Source organism: Erythrolamprus reginae, chromosome 6 (genome assembly GCF_031021105.1).
Source record: "Erythrolamprus reginae isolate rEryReg1 chromosome 6, rEryReg1.hap1, whole genome shotgun sequence".
Taxonomy (NCBI): Eukaryota; Metazoa; Chordata; class Lepidosauria; order Squamata; family Dipsadidae; genus Erythrolamprus; species Erythrolamprus reginae.
Window position 1 is genome coordinate 94597515 of NC_091955.1, and position 15173 is coordinate 94612687.

General features: G+C 42.9%; 1 protein-coding gene across 1 annotated transcript in view; it reads right to left on the minus strand.

The window, feature by feature from the left end:
- The window catches only part of PLXNA4 (plexin A4), a 437744-nt gene that overhangs the window by 128658 nt on the left and 293913 nt on the right, over window positions 1-15173 (minus strand). The window lies entirely within an intron of this gene.

Sequence of the window (15173 nt, forward strand, 5' to 3'; positions counted from 1 at the left end):
TTATTCTTATATCTTTACTCCTATCCTTTCTTTCTTTCTTTCTTTCTCTCTCTGTCTCTCTCTCTCTACCTTCCTTCCTTTCTTTCCTTTCTTTGATATATATTGTTACATGGTTACTCTCATTAACCTTCATTATGTATTGGACTAACTGAATGAATGAATGAATGAATGAAGGAAGGAAGGAAGGAAGGAAGGAAGGAAGGAAGGAACGAACAAACAAACAAACAAACAAACAAACAAACAAACAAATAATGCTTGAATAATATTCCAAAGTGAGCAGCAGAATGTTAAAAATACTTGTTGGCATGGGTGTCAAAATAAGGGGGTATTTATACATATGTTTTGGGAATGACCGGGGGTGCAGAACTTTTGGAAAAAAGTGCAAGAGGATATTAATAGGATGTTAAATGTACAATGGACAATTACAAAGGAAATGGCGGTATTAGTTAAAAGGAACGAGATGGAAGAATTTAGAGAAATAAAAAAGCAGCGATAGAAAGTGCTCGGGCAGTAATAGTCTTGGGTTGGAAGGACGCGATAAAATGGACAATGCAAAATTGGTACCGGAACATGGAAGATCATATTCAATTTGAGATTATGGACAAAAGGATGAATTCGGTTAATGAAACTGATTTGCAACAACTGATGGGATGATGGGACAAAGTAAGACGATATATGGCGAGTAGGATCCGAAACCAAGCTACAAGGAATAAATTGGAATCACTTTATAACATGTAAATATATATATATTGCTCTTGAGTTAAAATGGTATTTATAAAATATGCCCCCATTCTGGTGGAAGGATATGAATGTTGTCTGGTGGTGGGCACAAATCACTGAGCACTTGTATGTTGTGTGTGTGTTTTATATACTGTACTGTATTTTATAATCAATTTAAAAAATTATTTTTAAAAATAAAGAAAAATATTCCAAAGTGAGCAAAATAGGATGAATTAAATGTGAAAGTGTGAAAACGATTCCCCACAGTAAAGAGAAGCAGAGATGGCGATACTAGATTCTAGTTGTTCTGTCGGGCTCTCTGGTAGACTCCTCCCAAAAATTCACAGGTACAAATTTCAGACACACACACGTTTGAAAATTCAAAACAATGTTCTTTATAATGAAAATTCACTTAAACTAAGCCCTCTTTTGGTATACTGTACCAAAGAGCACTCGTCTCCAAACAAACTGGTAATTTGTACAAGTCCCTTATCAGTTCTGAGATACTTAGCTTGCAGCTGTGAGGCAATTCACAGTCCTTCTTCTTTCACAAAGTGAAACACACTTTGCTCTGTCTTAGTTTGAAAACGGGGAAAAATCAGCACACAAAAGGTCAAAGTCAGTAAAGCAGTCACGAAACACAACGATCAGATAATCCTCCACAATGGCCAAACCCACAGGCTGCTATTTATAGCAGCCTCACTAATCACCACAGCCCCACCCAACCACAGGTGGCCTCATTTTCTTTGATAATAATCTCTCAGCTGTTGTTGCCTATGCATCGCTCTCCGCATGCGTGGCTGTATCATTAACTCTTGTTCCGAATCCAAGGAGGAGCTAGAGAATTGATCTCCTTCTGAGCTGTCTGCCACACTCTCCTCCTCGCTGTCACTCATGTCTTCTTGGTCAGAGAAGCCTTCATCAGCAGATTCCACCAGGGGCAAAACAGGCCTGCAGCATGTGGATGTCTCCCCCACATCCACAGTCCTTGGGGCAGGAGCTGGGCCAGAGCTAACCACAACACTAGTGATGGCAAACCTTTTTTTCCTTGGGTGCCGAAAGAGTGTGGGCACTTGCTATTGTGCATGCACGAGTGACCACACCCATAATTCAATGCCTGGGAAGGGTGAAAAGAACTTCCCCCACCCATCGGAGGTCCTCTGGAGGCCAGAAATGGCCTGTTTCCCAACTTCTGGTGGACCCAGTAGGCTCATGTTTCGCCCTCCCCAGGCTCCAAAGGCTTCCTGGGAGCTGGGGGAGGGTACAAATACCTCCCCCATCCTCCTGGATGCTCTCTGGAAGCCAAAAGCACCCTTCCAGGGCCTCTGTGAGTCAAAATTCATTTGGCTGGCACATTAGAGCTGAGCTAGAGCAATGGCTCACGGCCAGCAGATATGGCACCATGTGCCACCTGTGGCACCCGTGCCATAGGTTCACCATCACTGCTATATTCTTTTATCCAAATCAGAGATTATATCTGAGCGCTGGTGAGACTCCATTGGGAATACTATGTTCAGTTCTGGAGACCTTACCTACAAAAAGATATTGATAAAATTGAACGGGTCCAAAGACGGGCTACAAGAATGGTGGAAGGTCTTAAGCATAAAACTTCTCAGGAAAGACTTAATGAACTCAATCTGTAGAGTCTGGAGGACAGAAGGAAAAGGGGGGACATGATCGAAACATTTAAATATGTTAAAAGGTTAAATAAGGTTCAGGAGGGAAGTGTTTTTAAGTGAACACAAGAACAAGGGGACACAATCTGAGGTTAGTTGGGGGAAAGATCAGAAGCAACGTGAGAAAATATTATTTGACAGAAAGAGTGGTAGATCCTTGGAACAAACTTCCAGAAGACATGGTTGGTAAATCCACAGGAACTGAATGTAAACATGCCTGGGATAAACATATATCCATCCTAAGATAAAATACAGGAAATAGTAGAAGGGAAGACTAGATGGACCATGAGGTCTTTTTCTGCCGTCAATCTTCTATGTTTCTATATTTAATTTTGTCTCTATTTTGAATTTTTGCTGCCGGGTTTTGTGTTTGCAACGAGTAGGGAAAGAGAGAGAGAGAGAGAGAGAAAACACCCCTTTGATTATCTTTTTATAAACCAGACAGGTTTATTGTTATAGAAATGGTTTGTGTGAAAGTAAAAAAAAAGTTGTGGTTGTAATGTTGTTACCTTCTATTGTGCTAAAGAGAGTCGGGATTTGGCGCCTTATTCTCAACAAATAATTATCCACTACTTGTTTTAGAGACCCAAAACACTGAAACCTTAGCCCAGATCAGAGAAGGACGAAATTATGTCTTTTCTAATCACCCCCCTAATGGGATACACCGTTAATATGAAAAAAGTCCAGGCCACTGTGAGCTAATTATCCACCATTAAGCTAATGCAACAGACCTTCCAAAATATTCTTTATTATTAGCAGCAACTTTGATCCCCTGTGAAATTCACTCTGAAGCTAAAGTCGGGAAGCTAAATGATTTAAATCTTTGAAGGTTTTTTTTTTTTTCCAGTTAAGGGATCCAGTCCAACTGGAAGAAATGATGTCTACAGGAAGTCCTCGACGTATGATTGCAATAGAGCCCAAAATTTATGTTGCTAAGCAAGACAGTTAGAACAATTAATTGGTGGAAAAACTTCCCTCCAGAAGTTGAGGGTGTTCCAATAACGGAGGGTTTTAAAGAAGAAATTGGACAGCCATTTGTAGGAAATGGTTTAAGTTTGAGCAGGAATAGAAGACTTAGAAGGTCCTTTCCAATTCTGGTAGTCTGCTATTCTTTTTCCTTCCTTCCTTCCTTCCTTCCTTCTTTCCTTTCCACCCTCCTTTCTCTTCCTTTCTTTCCTCTCTCTCTCTTCCTTTCCTTCCTTCTTTCCTTCCTTTCCTCTCTTTCTTCCATTCCTTCCTTCTTCCATTTCTTCCTTTCCACCCTCCTTTCTCTTTTTCTTTCTTTCTTTCCTTCCTTCTTTCCTACCTTTCCTCTCTCTTTCTTCCTTTCCTTCCTTCTTCCTTCCTTTCCACCCTCCTTTCTCTTCCTTTCTTTCCTTCCTTCTTTCCTTCCTTTCCTTCCTTTCCTCCCTATTTCTTCCTTTCTTTCCTGCTTTCCTTCCTTTCTTTCCACCCTCCTTTCTCTTCCTTTCTTCCTTCCTTCCTTCCTTTCTTTCCTTTCTTCCTTCCCTTCCTTCCGTCCTTCCTTCATTCTTTCCATCCTTTCCACCTTCTCTCCCAGAATCCCTCAGCAAGCAAGCTGCCCGGGAGAATTCTGGGAATTGAAGTCCACCCGAGGTTGAAAAACACAGGCCTTGGTTAAGAAAGTTGCTTCCTCCGTGGTGGGTCGCTTTTCTTCAAAGACACAAGCCAACACGCAACCGCGACCCTTTAATAAAGGAGAAATCTGACAAATATTTTTAAAAGAACAAGCAAACAAATCGATTTTCAAAACCTAGAAAACAAAAGAGCGATGAAACTCAACATCGTGTAGCTGCCCACACCTGACCAAAAGGCCGAATGAATATCGACATTTTTACTTGTTGCTGCTACGAAATCCAGTTTGGTCTCTAAGGAGACGGAAAAAAAGAAAGAAGAAAAGAAAGAAAATTAATCTTACATCTCCATACAATGTGCGGCTTTCAATTGAGGGAAACAAACGAAGTTCCCGCTGAGTGATTTGATTATTTAGAGAACTGAATATATTTTTTTTCTTTTAAAAAAAAAGGATTGCAATAATAAATAAGAATTACTTCCTGGCTTTTATGGACACCCTCAGGTAGCATCTTTATATTGGGGCTATTTTGAAACCAACTCTGATGGAAGACAAAAACAGAAAATAGGGCCCTGGTATTTAAAATTAAATAACAATTTATCTTTTCCTAGCTGTCTCAGGGAACAAAGGATTAGTTTCAGGTCCATAAAGTGATTGATTGATTGATTGATTGATTGATTGATTGATTGATTGATTTGTTTGTTTGTTTGTTTGTTTATTTATTTGTTTGTTTATTTGTTTATTTATTTGATTTTTATGCCGCCCCTCTCTGTAGACTTGGGGCCGCTCACGACACAATAAAACAGTTCATGACAAATCTAATAATTTACAATTTAAAATATTTAAAAAAAACCATTATTAAGCAGACATACCTACAAACATACCATACATAAATTGTATAGGCCCGGGGGAGATATCTCAGTTCCCCCATGCCTGACGACAAAGGTGGGTTTTGAGGAGCTTACGAAAGGCAAGGAGGGTGGGGGCAATTCTAATCTCTGGGGGGAGCTGGTTCCAGAGAGTCGGGGCCGCCACAGAGAAGGCTCTTCCCCTGGGGCCCGCCAACCGACATTGTTTAGTTGACAGGACCCAGAGAAGGCCCACTCTGTGGGACCTAATCGGTTGCTGGGATTCGTGCAGCAGAAGGCGGTCTCAGAGATATTAAAATACATGATGAAAGTTATAGAGGAGATATATCTATGAAAAGAATATAAAAGAAGGTATAGTAATAGAACATATCAATGAAAGAATAGAAGAACAGATATAGGAATAGAAGAAAGGTATAGGAGATATAGGAGAGCAATAGGACAGGGGACGGAAGGCACTCTAGTGCACTTGTACTCGCCCCTTACTGACCTCTTAGGAATCTGGAGAGGTCAACCGTACATAATCTAAGGGTAAAGTGTTGGGGGTTTGGAGATGACACTATGGAGTCCAGTAATGAGTTCCACGCTTCGACAACTCGGTTACTGAAGTCATATTTTTTACAGTCAAGTTTGGAGAATATTAAGTTTAAATCTGTTGTGTGCTCTTGTGTTGTTGTGGTTGAAGCTGAAGTAGTCGCTGACAGGCAGGACGTTGCAGCATATGATCTTGTGGGCAATACTTAGATCTTGTTTAAGGCATCTTAGTTCTAGGCTTTCTAGGCCCAGGATTGAAAGTCTAGTCTCCTTAGACTCAGGGTGGCTTACAACATGTTAGCAATATCACTTTTTAACAGAGCCAGCCTATTGCCCCCACAATCCAGGTCCTCATTTTACCCACCTCGGAAGGACGGAAGGCTGAGTCAACCTTGAGCCGGTGATGAGATTTGAACCGCTGACCTACAGATCTACAGTCAGCTTCAATGGCCTGCAGTATAGCACTCTACCTGCTGCGCCACCCCGGCTCATTTCTGCATTCCTTTTCCAAATTCCACACTCCTAGTTTAATTGCTTTATTAAGTTAGTAATTTGAAGATGCATGGGCTTCAACTCCCAGAATTCCTCAGCCAGAATGCTTTAATACAGGTGTGAACTCGCAAAGCATCCGCCAGAACCCTGACAACAAGTGGACTTCAACTCCCAGAATTCCTCAGCCAGCATGGTTTAAAGAAAGGTGGACTTCAACTCCCATAATTCCTCAGCCTGGATGCTTTAAGAAATACGAACTTCAACTCCCAGAATTCCTCAGCCAGAAAGCCTTAAAACAGGTGACTTCAACTCCTAGAAAAAACCTTCTATCGCACGAATCCCAGCGGCCGATAAGGTCCCACAGAGTTGGCCTTCACCGGGTCCCGTCGACTAAGCAATGTCATCTGGCAGGCCCCAGGGGAAGAGCCTTCTCAGTGGTGGCCCCGGCCCTCTGGAATCAACTCCCCCTGGATATTAGAACTGCTCCCACCCTCCTTGTCTTCCATAAACTACTTAAGACCCACCTATACCGCCAGGCATGGGGGATTTGAGACATCTTTCCCCCAGGCTTATTATAATTTATTTTTATTTTTATTTATTTTTATTTTATTTATTCATTTGTCCAATACACAAGTACATAGGAAGAAAATAGAAATGTGATAATATATAATATATAATATAATATAAAAGAGGGTGAAAGTGAACTTAGAGGAGAGGATATATGACAGGAAGAGAATATATAAGATAGGTGAAAGAAAGGAAAGACAATTGGACAGGGGACGAAAGGCACACCAGTGCATTTATGTACGCCCCTTACTGGCCTCTTAGGAATCTGGAGAAGTCAATCGTGGAGAGTCTAAGGGAGAAGTGATGGGGGTTAGGGGTTGACACAATTGAGTCCGGTAATGAGTTTCATGCTTCGATAACACGATTGTTGAAATCATATTTTTTACAGTCAAGTTTGGCGCGGTTCATATTGAGTTTGAATTTGTTGCGTGCTCTTGTGTTGTTGCGGTTGAAGCTGAAGTAGTCATTGACTGGTAGGACATTGCAGCATATGATCTTGTGGGCAATACTCAAATCATGTTTTAGACGCCGTAGTTCTTGGCTTTCTAGGCCCAGGATTGTAAGTCTATTTTCGTAGGATATTCTGTTTCGAGTGGAGGAGTGAAGGGCTCTTCTGGTGAAATATCTTTGGACATTTTCAAGGGTGTTGATGTCTGAGATGTGGTATTGGTTCCAGACAGATGAGCAGTAGTCTAAGATGGGTCTGGCAAAAGTTTTGTAGGCTCTTGTGAGTAGAGTGGGATTGCCTGAGCAGAAGCTGCGTAGGATCAGGTTAACAACTCTAGAGGCTTTTTTGGCGATATTGTTGCAGTGGGCTTTAGTACTTAGGTCATTCGATATTAGTATTCCAAGGTCTTTTACAGAATGTGGGTTAGCTGTGAGAGGTTGTTTATTCAGTTCGTATGTGCGGTTAGGATTCTTTTTGCCAATGTGGAGGGTAGAGCATTTGTTGGTTGATATTTGAAGTTGCCAGGTGTTAGACCAGTCTGAGACAAAGTCCAGGTCTTTCTGGAGGGTGAGTGTGTTATCAGTGGTGTTGAAAAGTTTCACATTGTCGGCAAAAAGAACACAGTTGATTTCAATATGGTCACAGAGATCATTGATGTAGAGAATGAAGAGAGTAGGACCTAGTATGTATGTGCTGTTTGGTTTTTAATTATGATAGGGTTTTTAGTTTTTTAATATTAGATTTGTGCCATTATAATATTGTTTTTATCGTTGTTGTGAGCCGCCTCGAGTCTTCGGAGAGGGGCGGCATACAAATCTAATAAATTATTATTATTATTATTATTGTTGTTGTTGTTTGTTTGTTTACTTACTTACTTACTTACTTACTTACTTACTTACTTACTTACTTACTTACTTACTTACTTACTTACTTATTGTTAGAGTTGAAAGGGACCATGAAGGCCATCAAGGATAGGATAGGATAGAATAGAATAGAATTCCTCTGCCAGTGTGGCCACTGCGGAGAGTTCTGCGAGTTGAAGTCCACCCATCTGGTGAAAAAATGCCATCAGCGAGGTGCACAAAATCAAAGACCGGTGTTTGAGTGAATGTGAATCTTAAGAAACAGGAACAGAGATATTTGTGCAAACCAGGCCTGAGTACGCAACTGAGATTGTCATAGCAGCAGGGACTTTGCCATGTTTTAGACAGCTGCACCATCAACCACAACACTGGGGGAGGAAGCATTTTCCATCTGCGAGTCACCAGAGACGCTGAGCGCAGGAATTCTGCCTGTTTTGCATCTGCTAAAAAACGCCTGCCAGATTTTAAAACAAGGGAAGCTAAGGTAAGAAAGCCAAACATGTGGGACTTCAAGCTCCATGCTCCAGCACATGAAGCTCAGCAACTGGGCCAGTGAGTAGTGACTGCGAGAGGGATCTTGGAGTCCTAGTGGACAACCATTTAAATAGGAGCCAGCCATGTGAAGCAGCAGCCAAAACAGCCAACTCAGTTCTAGGCTGCATTAACAGAGGGATAGAATCAAGATCATGTGAAGTGTTAATATCACTTTATAAGGCCTTGGCAAGGCCACACTTGGAATACGGCATCCAGTTTTGGTCGCCACAATGCAAAAAGGATGTTGTGACTCTAGAAAGAGTGCAGAGAAGAGCGACAAAGAGGATTAGGGGACTGCAGGCTAAAACATATGAAGAATGGTTGCAGGAACTGGACATGGCTAAAGTTTAATGAAAAGAAGGACCAGGGGAGACATGATAGCAGGGTTGGTTGGTTGGTTGGTTGGTTGGTTGGTTGGTTGGTTGGTTGGTTGGACTTATATGCCGCCCTTCTCCGAAGACTCACAACATGTAAAAGCAACACAGAAACATTTCCAAAGCCCAATTGTAAAAACTAATCTAACAAACCGAAGTCATAAAACCAAATATAAAACCAATAACCGAACTCATTCACATCACTGTCATGTGTACTCCAATATCTCAGGGGTTACTGCTATTTTCCAAAGCACCTGAGGATAGAACAAGAAGCAATGGGTGGAAACTAACCAAGGAGAGAACATATATATCTATCCCTATCATTCATTCACTCATTCATTCATTCATTCATTCATTATACTTCTGTCTTTCTGTCCATCCTTCCATCTGCCCATCTATCCATCCATCCATCCTGTATATCTGTCTGTTCGCCTATCCTTCCATCTGTCCATCCATCCATCCATCCATCCATCCATTCATCCTTCCATCCATCCATTCATCCATTCATCCTTCCATCCAGTCCATCTGTCTGTCTGTCTGTCCGTCCATCCATCCATCCACCTATCTATCTACCTATCTATACTTATATAGACATCCTGCCTACTTGAAACATCTGATTGGAACGATTCAGTTTACCTGCCTTCCGTAGGTAGAACATCTGAAACTTATAATTAACAATAATTTAATAAATAGAATAGTATCCAAGAGGTTTTTTTTCTTTTCTGGTTGGGTTCTTCTTCTTCTTTTTTTTTTCTTGGCATAATGTTGGAGGGGGGGGAAATACATCCCTTCTTTCGAACATATGTGTTTTGTTTTGAGCTTGGAGCGAAACCGCTCCATCCGAGCAGCGGTCGGACCGTTGCAAAGTGTGTAATGTTAAAAGACGACTCGGAATTCCTGAAAACACAACTCTCCAAACACATTTGGGTTTCCAGCTTTGAAGCACTCCCAGCAGCTGCTATTTGGAAGATGAAACAGCCTGCATTTTGGAATCCCCCACGGGATGAATGGACTGCGGAGAGGCAGGGAAAATCCTGAAGTTCATCACCAAGCAAAATTCAGGTTTCAGCAAAATAGGGCAAACAAAAGAATTCATGCAGAAGGACGGGAGATAGTGAGAAGAGAGCGACTGGTTTGGGCGAACCGCTAGTTGCCGTGGCCCTGGGCACAATCATGTCATGTGTGAACATATTTACTGACCCCTCACATCCTGGACATAAAGTTTTCCAACTCTTACCCCCAACATGACACTACAGAGCACTGCACACCAGAACAACTACAGACAAGGACAGTTTTTTCCCGAACGCCATCACTCTGCCAAACAAATAATTTTCTCAACACTGTCAAACTACTTACTAAATCTGCACCACTATTAATCTTTCTCATCGTTGTGATCAGCCATCTCCTCCCACTTATGACTGTACAACTATAATTTTATGGCTTGTATCCTGAGAGTATATGCACCAAATTCCTTGTAGGTCCACACTTGGCCAATAAAAATTCTATTCTATTCTATTCTAATTGTAATTCTATTCTCTATTCCTAGTCTAGCCTAGTCTAGTCTCTATTCTATTCTAATTGTAATTCTATTCTGTATTCTATTCTAGCCTAGCCTAGACTCTATTCCATTCTATTCCATTCTATTCCATTCTATTCCATTCTATTCCTATCCCATCCCATAGAGTGCATCACTGCAGGCTACTTCAGCTAACTGATGTTCAGCAGTTCAAATCTCATCACCAGGTCAAGGTAGACTCAGCCTTCCATCTTTCTGAGGTGGGTCAAAGGAAGACCCAGATTGTTGGGGGCAAGAGGCTGATTCTGTAAACCGCTTAGAGAGGACTGTGAAAGCACTGTGGAGCGGTCTATAAGTCTAAACGCTATTGCTACTGCTATTTCCCATTCTATCCTATTCTTGATTTTCTCCCTGACAATGGGGTTGCTTTCAGGCTGCTGAAATGCTTGGGGTTGTATGTGTGGGTCAAACCTCACACCGAGGCTGCCTTCCAACTTGTTGGTGCAAACGAGATAACTGTTCATCCCACCAAGGGTCTGAGATAATCAAACCACCCCACAGTGGGCTTGCCTGTCCAGCAGGGCCCTGCCCAAGGACTCTTTTGACGCTGGGCTATTTGCAGTTAATTGCCTACAAGGATGCTACTTATCCTAGGCAGCCCTAGAGGGAGAGAGGGGTGATGGAGATGGTTGCCTAGCAGCAACCAATGGCATGCGGTTCATTTTTTCCTCTCCTAGAAGGACCAAGGATGCTGGAGAGAAGCATAAGCCGTGATGAAAAGATAGCAACTCGGTTTCCTTTCTGAAGAGAGACCAAAGCTGCCTGGCCTTTATTTGCCGAGAGGCTGGGAAAAGAGGGCAAGGAGCAGACTTAAAGGTGGTGACATGATCAAATTATAAACCATGCTGGGTGGGATGAAAAGGTTTGTGCGTGTGCTTTTCTGCTCACTCCCTCTCTCTGCAGACCAGTGTGCAACCTGTTAAAGAGATCAGAGAAAAACCTAGCAGGATGCATTCCACCCAACATGCTAAACTCGGTTTATGCTAACCTTCCTCTGTCTTATTTTGCGGTGCGCGGACGCCTCCAAATAAAGAAGAATAGGATTCAACCCCTTATGAGGATCTAAAATAAAGGGAGTTATTTGTTCATTTAGCATTCATAGAGGATAAAGTTTGTAAGAAGAAGCAATTTTTTCCCATAGGAATCAAGGTAAAAGCAAATGCGTATGATTGGGGAAACCACAGGGAGGGTGGAGGCCCTGTTTCTTCCCAGGAGATTCCTAGAGAGGCCCCACGGAGTCTTCTCCCCACCTTTTCCAGCCATGTTTCCTCCCAGGAGATTCCTAGAGAGGCCCCACAGAGGCTTCTCCCCACCTTTTCCGGCCCTGTTTCCTCCCAGGAGATTCCTAGAGAGGCCCCACGGAGGCTTCTCCCCACCTTTTCTGGCCCTGTTTCCTCCCAGGAGATTCCTAGAGAGGCCCCATGGAGGCTTCCCCCTGCCTTTTCTGGCCCTGTTTCTCCCAGGAGATTCCTAGAGAGGCCCCACGGAGGCTTCTCCCCACCTTTTCCAGCCATGTTTCCTCCCAGGAGATTCCTAGAGAGGCCCCACGGAGGCTTCTTTCCACCTTTTCCAGCCATGTTTCCTCCCAGGAGATTCCTAGAGAGGCCCCACGGAGGCTTCTTTCCACCTTTTCCAGCCATGTTTCCTCCCAGAGATTCCTAGAGAGGCCCCACGGAGGCTTCTTTCCACCTTTTCCAGCCATGTTTCCTCCCAGGAGATTCCTAGAGAGGCCCCACGGAGGCTTCTCCCTGCCTTTTCCGGTTACAGTTTCAGAGGTTCTTATCTAGAAAAGTTTGTGAGTAGAGAGAGGCATTTGTATGTAGAGGTACCACTGTATCAGCGAGTGGATTCCTCCTTTGTTTTCAATCTGCGTAGGCCTGGCATAGAACCACAACCAATGCAGCTCCCGCAAGAGAGATGACACATTTGCACAAAACCATGCAAGCCACACCATATTTGAAAGGAGCAGCCCTTCAGAGAGTGTGTTGTTCGTTTAAGAACTATCTGAAGGAGGGTTTCGATCTCGGGTGAACCACAGCCGAGTAGTCACAACAGGCCTAGACAACCTTACGACTCGGGGTTGGCGGTGGGAGGAGGAAAGGAAACGGGTCCAGGAAGGCATAATAAAGTCTGGCTGCTCTCGAGTGTGCGTGTGTGTGTGTGATTCCCTGCTTGGCTTACAACATTGGCCCAATCTATTGCTTTTTGGCAAGGAGAGGAGGCTCATCTATTCTAATGCATGCTAATTAAAGCTGAACTGCAAGCTTGATAAGTAACCAAGCGCAGGCAGCATAAACTTTTGCCCCCCTTGTTCCTTTCTCCTTGTACCTGATTATCTCTCCTCCCAGATGGGAGGCTGTCCCCGCTTGCAAAGTTAGTATTTTAATAAGAGTACAGGTGTGCCTAAATGTTCTTGAATCGGGTACGGAAAAGGCGTTTCAAAGCTTTTCCTTCCCATAAATGCAAAATCGGATCCTCATCTACACAATGAGCTAAGAATAGAATAGAATAGAATAGAGTAGAGTAGAATAGAATAGAATCTTTACTGAAAATAGAACAGAACAGAATCTTTATTGAGGATAGGATAGGATAGAATCTTCATTTAGAATAGAATAGAATAGAATAGAATATTCAGAATAGAACAGAACAGACTTTATTTAGAATAAGATAGGATAGGATAGGATAGAATCTTTATTTAGAATAGAATAGAATACAATATTAACAATAGAACAGAACAGAATCTTTAAGGAGGATAGGATAGGATAAGATAGGATAGGATAGAATCTTTATTTAGAATAGAATAGAATAGAATAGAATATTGAGAATAGAACAGAACAGAATCTTTATTGATAGTAGTATGGAATAGAATAGAATAGAATAGAATAGAATATGGCTCCTTCTGAGTGAACAGTAGTGCTGATTTACCACCAGCTTATAAAGTACCATATTTTTTAGGAATATAAGATGCACCTTTTTACCCCCAAAAGAGGGTGAAAACCTGGGTGCGTCTTATACGCCAAATGTAGCCCCACCCAGCCACCCCCATGTTTGGAGTAGAACTGTTTAAATAATTGGGAGGAGTCAGTGTGACTACATTTAAGAAAACTTTCTGGCATTAATATACTGCCATAGTGTACATTTCTCCAATTCTTTGCTATTTCCGTGGGTCAAGCACACATGCCCGGAAATAACACAGCAAACAGGGTACATACAGAAGATAGGAGGGGAGGACTTGGCAGCACAAAGGAACAACAGCCAACCACACAGTCAACATCTAAAGAGCCACATACAACAGACACCATCGAAACACTGCGCTCATACAAAATAGCCCGAAGCACACACTCTGCTGGAGAGAGGCTTCCCTGAGGATGGGCTGCAGCACGAGTCCAAAAGCTCAGAAGATCAAAACCTCTAGTTCTGCTAACAGACCCAAATTGGATCCTTCTGCTAGAGTTGTTTGTTTGTTTGTTTGTTTGTTTGTTTGTTTGTTTGTTTGTTTACTTGCTTGCTTATTTATTCATTCATTCATTCATTCATTCATTCATTCATTCATTCATTCATTCATTGGATTTGTATGCCGCCCCTCTCTGTAGACTCGGGGCGGCTAACAACAGTGGTAAAAACAACATGCGACAATCCAATACTAAAACAGCTAAAAACCCTTATCTTAAAAACCAATCATACACACAGACATACCATACATAAATTGTAGAAGCCTAGGGGGAAAGAATATCTCAATTCCCCCATGCCTGATGGCAGAGGTGGGTTTTAAGGAGCTTATGAAAGGCAAGAAGGGTGGGAGCTATTCTAATCTCTGGGGGGAGTTGGTTCCAGAGGGCCGGGGCCGCCACAGAGAAGGCTCTTCCCCTGGGTCCCGCCAAACGACATTGTTTAGTTGACGGGACCTGGAGAAGGCCCACTCTGTGGGACCTAACTGGTCGCTGGGATTCGTGCAACAGAAGGCGGTCCCTGAGATAATTTGATCTGTTGCCATGAAGGGCTTTATAGGTCATAACCAACACTTTGAATTGTGACCGGAAACTGATCGGCAACCAATGCAGACTGCGGAGTGTTGGTGTAACATGGGCATATTTGGGAAAGCCCATGATTGCTCTCGCAGCTGCATTCTGCACGATCTGAAGTTTACGAACACTTTGCAAAGGTAGCCCCATGGAGAGAGCGTTACAGTAGTCGAGCCTCGAGGTGATGAGGGCATGAGTGACTGTGAGCAGTGAGTCCCGGTCCAGATAGGGCCGCAACTGGTGCACCAGGTGAACCTGGGCAAATGCCCCCCTTGCCACAGCCGAAAGATGTTTCTCTAATGTGAGCTATGGATCAAGGAGGACGCCCAAGTTGCGGACCCTCTCTGAGGGGGTCAATGATTCTCCCCCCAGGGTAATGGACGGAGAGATGGAATTGTCCTTGGGAGGCGAAACTCACAGCCATTCTGTCTTATCAGGGTTGAGTTTGAGTCTGTTGACACCCATCCAGACCCCAACAGCCTCCAGACACCGGCACATCACATCCACTGATGATCACACTGTGTTTTTGCTCCTATGCCTCCCTGTCAGTCTTTTAGTTGTTGGTGTGCAAACGGCAATGGCAGTTGGCTTGCTATGATTTGCTTCTTTCTGACTGCTTTAATTGTGCAGGAGGGAGGTTAAATTAATTGGCTCTTGTTTCACAATCTGTATCGCTATCCAGAAGCTGGATTATTATACTTCAGAAAAATCAAAACAATTAAAGGTCCAGCTGCATGTAGTGACAGACAGAGATAATGATGGAGCCAGTTTTCCTAATCCATGGAGAACTCGCTGTGGGAGGGAAAAACGAAGAAGTCTATGAAAGTATTGGAACAATCGGCCTGCTTTATTTGTGTTATAACAGATTTAACAGATAAGGGACCTTGCAGGTCATCTAAGTCCAACC